General features: G+C 44.3%; 1 protein-coding gene across 2 annotated transcripts in view; it reads right to left on the bottom strand.

Moving 5' to 3' along the window:
• PTER (phosphotriesterase related) overlaps positions 1 to 12,252 on the bottom strand; it is a 66,766-nt gene that overhangs the window by 2,728 nt on the left and 51,786 nt on the right. The window contains exon 7 of one of the 2 annotated variants that reach the window (XR_007728987.1): positions 4,743 to 4,908. The gene's annotated coding sequence lies outside the window, so the exon portion shown is untranslated. Of the gene's footprint in view, positions 1 to 4,373; positions 4,909 to 12,252 lie in introns of those variants that run through there. The other variant, XR_007728986.1, reaches the window with a different exon arrangement.

Raw genomic sequence — 12,252 nt, 5'->3', positions numbered from 1 at the left:
ACAATCTTTGAACAGCCTGTCCACTGTAACATTTTATATTTGCTATCAGGCATTTGTTGACAAGATAGATATTTAAAAATTACTACTGGGGTTGGGTGCAGTGGCTCATGCCTATAATCCCAGCACTTTGTGAGGCCGAGGCGAGTGGATCACCTGAGGCCAAGAGTTCAAGACCAGCCTGGCCAATGTGGTGAAACCCCATCTCTACTTTACAAAAAAAAAAAAAAAAAATTAGCCAAGCGTGGTGGCAGGCACCTGTAATGCCAGCTTCTCAGGAGGCTGAGGTGGGAGAATCGCTTGAACCTGGGAGGTGGAGGTTGCAGTCACCTGAGATCACGCCACTGCACTCCAGCTTGAGGGACAGAGTGAGACACTGTCTTTTTAATAATAAAAAAAAAAAAAAAAAAAAAAAAAAGAAAGAAAAAAAAAAAAAAGATGTTGCATTTAAGTTATTTGAGTATTTGAAGCTTTCAAATTTTAAGTTATTGAATACTTGAAGTTTTCAAACAAGATTCAGTTTTGCACATCCGATGTGCAGATGAAATTTGCAAAGTAAAGTTAATAGATATGAAAATAACCAATGAAGAGATTATTGTTGTTCCAGCAATGCCCCGCCTCCCTGCTTTTGTTTTCTTCCCACTCTTATGCCATTTCAGACTGATGAGCTTCGAAGAACACAGGTGATAACTGAGATTCACGTAAACAGAATACGAAAGCAAGGCACCCCATACGGTCACAGACAACTCAGCCATTCCTTCTGCAAGAGCAGCCACTGACTGGACCAGAGGCTTGTCGGGGGGCCCACAGACAGCCCAGAGCCCCTGGGCACAACCCACAGAGTCCCACAAAGTGCCCTAGACAGCCTTGCCGTAAACCTGTGCAATGACCTGACATGGCCTCATACAAAGGACTCTTCCCAAAGTCGCTGTGGTAATGAACTAAACAAAGGAGATGAATTCTCTCTGGAATCAAGGAATACATAAAGGCAGGGTCAGTTAGGACCGACAGGAGAACTGAGAATCAGGGAAACAAGCAGCCGTACTTAGGAGAGAACATACAGACCAGATGATAAAGCCAGCAGAAAGTCTATCTTTGAACACGCCTCACTTCCGAATGGTTTTTGCTCTAGCCCATGTGTGTTTTTATGCTCTACGCCACTTTGCTTAAGTTGCTCAAGGGAGGCTGTGTTCCTTCTTTCCAAATAATCCTAGCATCACAGGTGAGATCCACTGTAAATAACTCAGTTTACTCCCTGCAACAGAGAGTGTTATTCTTAAATATCTCATAAACGTGCTTTTAAACCTGTTGTATTAGTCCGTTTTCACACTGCTATCAACATACTACCCGAGGCTGGGTAATTTACAAAGGAAAGAGGTTGAATTTACTCACAGTTCCACATGGCTGGGGAGGCCTCGGGAAGCTTACAATCATGACGGACTAGGAAGCAGACACCTTCTTCACGAGGTAGCAGGAGAAAAAAGAAACCCAGGCAAACTGCCATTTATAAAACCATCAGATCTCGTGAGAACTCCTTCACTATAACAAGAACAGCATGGGTGAAACTGCCCGCATGCTCCAATCACCTCAACACCTGGGGATTACAATTGGCGATGAGATTTGGGTGGGGATACAAAGCCAAACCGTATCACCTGTGTAGAATAAAGATAACCACTATTCATTTTCACTTACTACTCTGTAGACTCAACTTCTGGTAATAGGGTATATTTTTTGCTATACAAACGCTATACACAAGATTAAACAGTTCTCTAGAGAATACAGTTCCCTGGTGCCTACCCACCTAGAGAACTAGGTGCCCCTAGAGACTTCTCTAGTGAGAATGGTAAGAAAAAATACATTTATTTGCTTGCAGCTGTTTCTTTTTACTCCAAAAATAAATTTGGAGGCCAGGTGCAGTGGCTAATGCCTGTAATTCCAGCACTTTGGGAAGCTGGGTGGTAGGATCTCTTGAGGCCAGGAGTTTGAGACCATCCTAGGAAACCTACTTCTACTCTACTCAACCTCATCCCTACTAAAACTTCTTTGTAAAAAATTAGCTGGGCCTGGTGGCACATACCTGTCATCCCATTACTCAGTAGGCTGAGGCAGGGGGAACACTTGAGCCCAGACGGCCAGGGCTGCAGTGAGCTGTGATTGCACCACTGCACTCCAGCCTGGGTGACACAGTGAGGCCCTGTCTTGAACTCCTGACCTCAAGCGATCCTCCCACCTCAGACTCCCAAAATGCTGGGATTACAGGTGTGAGCCAGCACTCCAGGCCCTCAGCAGGTTTGCCTACACGTCTTCACAGCTGTTATGAGTTTACTAGGGCTGCCATAACAAAGCACCACAGACTGGGGGGCTTAAACACCAAAAATGGATTGTCTCATGGTTCTGGAGGTTGAACCCCATAATTCAAGGTGTTTTCTTGACCAGCAGGGCTGGTTTCTTCCAAGGGCAGTGACGGAAAGACCTGTTCGGGGCCTCTCTGCAGGGCTTGTGCATGTCCATCTTCGGGTTTATTCGGTGTCTTCTCCGTATATGCCTGTGTTCCTATTTCTCCCTTTTATAAAGACACGGGTCATATCGGATTACAGCCCACCCCACTCCAGTGGGACCTCATCTTAATTACATCTCCAGTGACCCGATTATCCAAATAACTTCACATATTCTGAGATACTGCGGGTTAGGACTTCAGTATAGTAATTTTTTTTTTTTGGTAGGGGGTGGGGAATATAATCCAGCCCGTAACAACAGCTTTTGTGAACCTGGGTCTTCCAAAATTCTACATCAGACCAAGTTAGTCCCATCCTCCACCTACACTAAGCACTAAGATCCCTTCAATGAAAGAGTGAACCCTAATGTAAATTATAGAGTTTATAATAATGTGTCAGTATTGATTCCCCAATTGTAATAAATGTGCCCACTAATGCAAAGATTAACATCTTTAATAATAGGGGAAACTGAGGCAGAAGAAGGGGAGAAGATACCTGGGAACTCTGTACTCTCTGCTCTATTTTTCTGGAAACCTCAAACCGCTCTTAACAATAGTCTATTAATTTTTTTTTTTTTTTTTTTTTTTTTTTTTTGAGACAGAGACTCCCTGTGTCACCCAGGCTGGAGTGTAGTGGCGTGATCTCGGCTCACTGCAGCCTCTGCCTCTCAGGTTCAAGTGATTCTCCTGCCTCAGCCTCCTGAGAAGCTGGGATTACAGGTGCACAACACCAAGTCTGGCTAATTTTTGTATTTTTAATAGAGATCGGGTTTCACCATGTTGGCCAGGCTGGTCTGGAACTCCTGACCTCAGGTAATCCACCAGCCTCAGCCTCCCCAAGTGCTGGGGTTAGAGACATGAACCACCGTGCCCAGCCCATTTTTTTTTAAAGGAAAAATCCTATGTAAACAGGAAAAAAAGAGCCCTTTGACTGGCTACAATGACCAGAGCCTCCAGGGACCTTGGGGTGTTGCTCCCTTCCTTCTGTGACCCCTCCTCCTGTTCGCTTCGCTCTGTGCCAATCATAGGTACCTTCCTTCTGCTTCTAGAGCCGGCCAGTCCTGTTAAAAATCAAGGGCCTTACATGAAGTTGTTCCCCCATCCTGGAATCTTTTTCTCTCCCCAGATTCTCCAGGTCCCGGTTTACCTGTCAGTCCTCCCAGAGGACAATGCCCCAGCTCTCATTTTCCTCACTGAATTTTTCATTGCTAGGTTTGATTCCCTCATCTATTACCTGTTTCTTCCTTTTCTGTCTCTGATTCTTGCTCTCATTGGGCCCACTCTGTCTCCACCAACACCTCCTGGTCTAAGCCACCATCTGACTTGATCCACAGCAACTGCCTTCTCACTGGTTATCAATAAGAAACTAATGAAGACAGGTGGAGGTCCTTGAAGAGGTGTCCGACAATTTTGTTCTTTCACTGCAATCTGAATTTAATGCACAAGGATTTGTTTCCTCCCTATTTTCTCCTTGAACAGTGTTGCTGCAAACAGAAACACACACACACACACACACACACACACACACTTTGAACACCCTTCTTCCCAGAAAGATCTTTGTTTAGCATTTCTGATTGAGCATCTTGGAACTGTTAGGGTAACCACCTGAGTTGATCTCAGCTAGTACAGTTGAGAAAGGTGATCCTGAGAACAGCAAGAATTTATGAGGCAATTTAGAAAGAGATGGATTTAAAAACATTGAGTGTTCCTGGTAGATTTGGGAGCACAGGTGTACTATCTTTGATTTGGAAAGAATTGCAAAGAAATGCTGTCCAACACTGAACATGAGCTGATGTGTGGGAGCAGCTCCTACATTACTGTGGAGCAAATGGGCTTTAATACGTAATTGGAGAGGTAGAGGAGGAGGGCAGGGTTTTTATGCTTTGTTTTCTGAAGGAAATCACCCCTATGTCTCCAAATATGATCACAGGGATGAGTGAGTTAATGGTTTTATTTTGGTTTTTGTTTGATGTTTGTTTTGTTTGGGGTTTTGTTGTTGTTTTTTCAAACAGCAGAAACAAACTCAAACCAGTTTAAGCAAAGAAGTGGGGGTTGACGGCAGGGACTCAGGAGCATCGAGTGGAAAAAAAGAGCAGAGATGGACATTGGCTCCAGGAAGCTCCCAAGCCCACTCCCCTCTGCCCGACTGCCTAGTCTTCTTTCTCTGTGAACTGCCTTCATTGCTCTGTTCCACAAGGTAGGCATCTGCTGCCCCTCTTCCATTGCCTAAATATAAAAATATAAGTCTTACAGCCAGAAGAGGATGCCGTGAGTCTCTTGGTCTCAGTCCAAGTTCCTGGAAGAAGTAATCTGCACGGTACAGTGTCCATCTGTGGTCCAGTCTACTATAGCCAAGATGAGGGGTGTGCAGAGACTCATGGTACAAACACTCCTACTTTCCCTCCGTGCTTTGCACGCTGTGGAGGAGAAATGAAGAGACAGGGAAGTGAGATAATCCTCAGAGAAGGGAGCTGCTGGAAGCTCAATTAATATTCCCCAAGGGCCCCACAGAATGGGTATATGTGTCATTCATTCATTAAAAATGTATTGAACCCCTACTACAAGTGGGCAGAATTTCAGGCCTTAGGGACAACTCTCCCCTTTAGAAGCTGGGATGCTAGCTGGGAATCAAAATATTGCATGCATGAGATTGTCAGGAAACATGTAAATAGGACCTTATTTAGGAAAATATTCACTGAGTGTCTGCCATTGGCAAGATACTGCAGGGTGTTAGGGAGCAAGAGTACTAAGAACTAGCACCCTTCCTCCTTGCCCAAGTTCTACGCCAATTGAGAAATGAGATAAAGCCAATAGAGACCAAAGCACTACATCTATGGCCAACAAAGGCTAGGTTGGATGTTGTAGTTTATAGAGGCAGGCAGATGAGCTTCCTTTTCTAAACCCCAGAATGAGGCAGGGATGGGCAGAGCTGGCCACAAAGAATGGTCTTCGAAAACCCATTCACTGAGCACCTTCTGCCTGCCAGGCATTGCTCTAGATAAGGAGACACTGCAGTGAACAAAACTATGTTACTGCCCTTCTGAACTTAATTTCTAGTGAGGGATTATAGACCCCCCTTCAAAAAAAAAAAAGATAGTGGTATATACAGCTGTGTTACTTTGCTCAGGCTGCCATAGCAAAGTAACATGGACTGGGTAACTTGAACAACAGAAATGAATTTTCTCAGCTGGGCGCAGTGGCTCATGCCTGTAACCCCAGCACTTTCGGAGGCCAAGGTGGGCGGATCCCTTGAGGTCAGAAGTTGGAGACCAACCTGGGCAACACGGCAAAACCCCATCTCTACTAAAAATACAAAAATTCACTGGGCATGGTGGCATGAGCCAGTAATCCCAGCTACTGGGGAGGCTGAGGCACAAGAATTACCTGAACCTGGGAGTCGGAGGTTGCAGTGAGCCAAGATTGCGCCACTGCACTCTAGCCTGGGCGACAGAGTGAGACTCTGTCTCAAAAAAAAAAAAAAAAAAAAAAAAAAAAAAAAAAAAAAAAAAAAAAAAAAGAAAGAAAGAAAGAAAAAAAGAAATTAATTTTCTCTCAGCTCTGGAGGCTGGAAGTTGGAGATCAAGGTGCCGGCAGGGTTGGGTTCTTCTGAGAGTCACGAGGGAAGGTCTGTTCCAGGGCTCTCTTCCTGGTGTGTAGATAGTCTTTTCATTGCGTCTTCACATGGCCTCTCCTCTGTGCATATGCATGTGCGCTAATGGCCTCTTTCTTATAAGGACACCAGCCATACCAGATCAGGGCCCACAAGAATGACCTCATTTTAATTTAAAGATCACCTCTCTAAAGACCCTATGGTCAACAAAGTCTAGGTTGGAGAATGTAGATTATAGCTGCAGGCAGATGGGCTTCCTTTACTAAACCCTAGAAGGAGACAGGGATGGGCAGCGCTGGGCACATAGAATGGTGTGCCAAATACAGTCTAAAGACCCTATCTCTTTACTTCCAAGATTGGGCTATAGAAAAATAATAATAACTAAAATAAAGAATAAAAATAAATAAGAAAAGACCCTCTCACCACCTCACCTCCCTTCTGGAGGCTGTGAGTCTGGGATTGAGGTGTCTGCAGGTTGCTTTCTTGTAAAGTCCCTGTCCCTGGCTTGCAGACGGCCACCTTCTCCCTGTGTCTTCACACGGTTTTCCCTCTGTGCGTGTCTGGGTCCTAATCTCTTCTTCTTAGGAGGGTACCCGTATGACCGTATTTGACCCTAATTACCTCTCTAAAGACCCTTTCTCCAAATACGATCACATCCTGAGCTAACTAGAGGTTGGGACCTCAACATACAAATTTGCGGTGAGGAGGTACAATTCAGCCCATACATCATAAAGAAAAAGAAAGCAGTGTTACAGGATTTTGGCTGATGGAGCACTATTTCACACAGAATGACCAGGGAAGACATTTCTGAGAAAGTAACATTTGAATAAAAGCTTTCTTTTTAGTCAAGTGCAGTGGCTCACGTCTGTAATCCCCACACTTTGAGAGGCCAAGGTGGGAGGATTGCTTGAGACCAGGAGTTCGAGACCAGCCTGGGCAACATAGCAAGACCCTGTCTCTACAAACAATAATAAATGAATGAATGAATGAAAAGTTTTCTTGTGATGAATAAGTGCCTTGAGACCTGGAGCTCTTGGAGGCATTCTAGATGAGTAGCATAAACAAGAACCTGAGCCTTGACACGTGTGAGAAATGTCGTGGAAAGTATGAAAATAGATCTGGGGGTCATAGAAGGTTTTGTTTTGTTTTGTTTTCAGTAGCAACAGAAATGAATGTCCTATGTAGGGTGATATCTAAAGTCATAGCAATAGAAATTACAGTCAGAAGTCAAAGACTAAATAAAGTCATATAGGTAGGTGATAAAGTACAATTAATGAGAAGTTAGGGATTTGGGATTCATCTTCAGACAACTGGGTTGAGAGAGTCCTTTGAAGTTTCAGGGAAATGGGAGGAATCATGAACATGGTCTCACGGGTAGAAGAATCTGAACTCGGTACATAGAATGAATGAGAATTGGGATAAACTAAAAGGCCAGGTGACTGTGCAGGAAGCTATTCTGAGGCCCCGTGTACGTGGTCATAAAGGGCTGCTTTAAATTGCAATTGTAGCAGGAGAAATACAAAATTGGAGATGATTTCAAAGGAAGAATGGACTGAGTCAAAACTGGCATTGAAATCTCTTAGTTACATGAACTAAGTCACACTCATTAAACTCCCTGGAAATGGTAACCTAGAAAGGAGCTATGCCATATCTACGGCTCATCTGATGCCACAATTAAAATGCACGAGGCACAGCCACACTCAGATTGGAAAATACCGAACAGGTCTCTGGTCTCAGGAGACTGCAAGTTCCGGGCCATGCTGTGACTGGAATTTTCATCGCTCCTTCTTCTCTCAGGTATATTCACACCTACACCACTTGTTAACGGCTAAATTGTGTCTCTCCCAAATGCACACATCGAAGCCCTAACCCCCAGTACCCGAAAATGTGACTGTGTTTGGAGACAGGGTCTTTAAAGAGGTAATTCAAGTAAAATGAGGTCATATGGGTACCTTCTAAGAAGAGATCAGGACACAGACATGCACAGATGGAAAACCACGTGAAGGAAGACACGGGGAGAAGATGGACATCTACAAGCCCGGGAGATGGGCCTTAGAATAAACCAAGCTGCTGACACCTCGGCCTCAGACTTACAGTCTCCAGAATAGCGAGAAAATTAATATCTGGAGTGAAGCCACCCAGCCTGTGATACTTTGTTAAGGCAGCCCAAACAAAAGAATACACCGTTCTGCTCAATGGCCACTTCTGAGCATGCCGGGGGCCTCCAGGAACCTTTCCTGATCCTCTTTTCCAGTGATTTGGCTCCCGGCCAATACATAGCCTCATTGCTTCCTCTTAAATCCATTTTCTCTTGTTCTGTCCTATAGTAGAGAAAATGAATTCATATCATCCTCATCATACTGCATCATCTAACACATAACCACTGGTCGCTTATGGTTATTTCTTTCTTTATTTTAGATGGAGTTTCGCTCTGGTTGCCCAGGCTGGAGTGCAGTAGCGCGACCTTGGCTCATTGCAACCTCCACCTCCGAGGTTCTAGTGATTCTCCTGCCGCAGCCTCCCCAGTAGCTGGGATTATAGGAGTACGCCACCATGCCCGTCTAATTTTTGCATTTTTAATAGAGACAGGGTTTCACCATGTTGCCCAGGCTGGTCTCAAACTCCTGACCTCAAGTGATCCACCCGCCTTGGCCTCCCAAAGTGCTGGGACTACAGGCATGAACCACTGTGCCTGGCCCACTTATGGTTATTTAAATTCAACTTAATTAACATGAAATACAATATAAAATTCAGATTCTCTCTTGCAGTAGCTACATTTTAAGTGTTCAATAGCCACATGTGACCAGTGGGTAACTTATTGGACGGCATATATAGAACATTTCCCTTATCGTAGGAAGTTCTCTTGGACATGCTATAGGAGAAAGCTTAAATCCCCTCTTTTAGAGCCCCAACCTGGTTATATTTGTTAAGGTTCTTTCAGCTGTAAGCAACATAAACCTGCTCAAGGTAGATTTTTCTTCTTTTTTTAAGGTGGAATAGGAAGGTAGTGGTGGGCCTTATTGGGAGATATAAATACCCCACGAGATCAAAAGGACAGCTGGAAGAACCAAGGGCAGCTCTGATGACTTTGACAGGAGGCTCTTGTGGCCTTTCCTCTATGGAGCTGCCAGTGGTCTTCAGTTTCCATGTGTTTTTTTTTTTTTTTTTGAGACAGTCTCACTCACTCCGCCACCCAGGATGGAGTGCAGTGGCACTATCTTGGCTCACTGCAACCTCCACCTCCTAGGCTCAAGCGATTTTCTTGCCTCAGCCTCCCTAGTAGCTGGGACTACAGGCGTCCGCCACCATGCCTGGCTAATTTTTGTGTTTTCAGTGGAGTTGGGATTTTGCCATGTTGGCCAGGCTGGTCTAGAATTCCTGACCTCACAAGATCCACCCACCTCGGCCTCCCAAAGTGCTGGAATTATAGGTGTGAGCCACTGCACCTGGCTAAGTTTCTATGTCTTTTTGTTCCAAGTCTCAAAAATCAGGAAAGAGAATCTGATCGGCCCACGTCGGGACAAGGGTTCACTTGGTCAAATGTGGCTGGTGAAAATGTGGCAACTGGGTCTTCAAGGACAGAGGACAACATGGTTACCGGTCGCCCATCCCAGAGTCTTCCCAATGAACCTGGAGAACAAGGAGTCACTCTGAGTGGGGCCACGACCTCCACAAGGATCCAGGGTACTAGATGAAGGTGTCCCTTTAGTGGCTGATCTAGACCCTTCATTGTACCATAAGAACTGCAAATGCTTTGATCTTAGCTTTATACAAACATGCTATTTCTTTTTACTCATTTGGAAAAAAACACTTATTGTGGCCTTGCTTGGTGCACAGGTGCTGGTATAGAAGTTCTGGGACATATAAAAGGGAAGAAGATATGTTTTGTTGCAAATATATCCAACCCCTGAATACAGATTTTTTCTATCCAAAACTGAGTAATTTGAGAACTGAAAGGAGGCTGGCTTCTTTGCTGATTCTTTCTTTAACAGACTTAAGAAATATTTTTATGATTTTGCTGCTTCATCATTATGAAAAACGAAATAAAACTAACAGCCCTCGAACCTGAGGCCCTCCCTTCAAAGAATCCCATTTACTTGAACAAGGTCTTATTGCCAGAATCAGCGATGGCATTTATGTTATCCTCCCATAGCCCCAAATTTTCTGTTACTGAGAAAAATCCTATCATTTTTCACTTTCATGAATAGTTCATCCAAAAAGATTTTTCCAACTCCAATCGTGTACATTTTATTTAAGTCCATGAACATATCCTCAATCATCCCACTATCTCGGACTCTAGGATCGCAGCAAAATTCCTCCCAAAGACTCCAAGTCCCCTTAAAACAGGCTATCTACCACAAAGAGGCCAGTTCATTTCAGAGAACTCAGTATAAACTTTCTCCTACTTTAAATTTTAAAAGATTACAAATGTGAGGCCAGGCATGGTGGCTCACGCCTGTAATCCCAGCCCTTTGGGAGGCTGAAGTGGGTGGATCACGAGATCAGGAGATCGAGATCATCCTGGCCCACATGGTGAAACCCCGTCTCTACTAAAAAATACAAAAATCAGCTGGGTGTGGTGGCAGCGCCTGTATTCCAGGGTACTCAGGAGGCTAAGGCAGGAGAATCACTTGAACTGGGGAGGTGGAGGTTGCAGTGAGCCAAGATTGTGCCACTGCACTCTGGCCTTGAGACAGAGCAAGACTCTGTCAAAAAAAAAAAAAAATTACACATGTGAATAATTAAAATGATTGCATTTGTGGTTAAAAAATTAAATTACGAATGATTCCAAAATTAATAATTAGGAAACAAAGGGAGGAGTATATAAAGAGGATGATAGCCAAAATGAATCTCCTGGTTAACAAAACAGTGGAGATTTTAATTTGGAGTTGCCCACTCCCAGCCCTCCACTCAGAGCACACATCCATCAAGTTTCTGATGAGTAAAAACGACCATGGTTTCTCATGCCACCAGGGCGCTCATTAAAGATGACAGTAGATTTTGAGTTGGTGCAAGAAACTGGCACACAATAGCATGGCAGACTTCCACATTTCCTCTCATGCCTCCCTTCTGGTTATTTTCTTTATTTATTTCTCTCTCTCTTCTTTCTTTCCTTCTTTTTTTTTTTTTTTTTTCTTTTTTGAGACGGAGGCTCCTGCTGCCATCCAGGCTGGAGTGCAGTGGTGCAATCTCAGCTCACTGCAACCTCTGCCTCCTGGCTTCAAGTGATTCTCCTGCCTCAGCCTCCTGAGTAGCTGGTACTACAGGCACATGTCACCATGCCTGGCTAATTTGTATTTTTAGTAGAGATGGGATTTCACCATGTTGGCCAGGTTGGTCTCGAACTCCTGAGCTCAAGAGATCTGCCCACCTTGGCCTCCCAAAGCACTGGGATTACAGGCGTGTGCCACCATGCCTGGCTAATTTTCTGTATTTTTAGTAGAGATGGGGTTTTGCCATGTTGGCCAGGCTGGTCTCGAACTCTTGGTCTCAGGTGATCCACCCACCTCGGCCTCCCAAAGTACTGGGATTACAGGCGTGAGCCACCGCACCTGGCCTCCCTACTCATTATTTTTAATTGCACTGAAAAATAGTGTAACTGTTGTTTCAAAGAGCTTCCAATTTTTCGATCTTTCCATGACCATGACGGGACTCAAACAATGAACTTGAATATGCTGCCATGTTTGAAACTTGAGTTATTCTGAGAAAGCTTGTCTATAAAAGCCCTCAAATAAAGCAGCCAAATTATTTTTCTCTCTCATTTAGATTCTCCTTTACTAATGTAAAGTACCCATATTTATTCTTGCATTTCTTTTTTTTTGAGACGGAACTTGTCTGTCACCCAGGATGGAGTACAGTGGCACAATCGTAGCTCATTGCAGCCTCAACCTCCCAAACTCACGCAATCCTCCCACGTCAGCCTCCCAAGTAGTTGGGACTACAGTCACATGCCACTATGCCTCGTTAATTAAAAAAAAAAAAAAATTTCTGTAGAGACGGAGTCTCATTGTGTTATCCAGGCTGGTCTTGAACTCCTGGACTCACACTATCCTCTTGCCTCGATCTCCCAAAGTGCTGGGATTACAGGTATAAGCCACTATGCCTGGCACATTCCTGCATTTTTTTCTCCCTAGCTCCATTCTCTCTTGTG

Source organism: Macaca thibetana, chromosome 9 (assembly GCF_024542745.1).
Source record: "Macaca thibetana thibetana isolate TM-01 chromosome 9, ASM2454274v1, whole genome shotgun sequence".
In the NCBI taxonomy this organism is placed as follows: Eukaryota; Metazoa; Chordata; class Mammalia; order Primates; family Cercopithecidae; genus Macaca; species Macaca thibetana.
The sequence above is the reverse complement of the archived record's forward strand: the minus strand, read 5'-3'. Positions and strand labels throughout refer to the sequence as shown.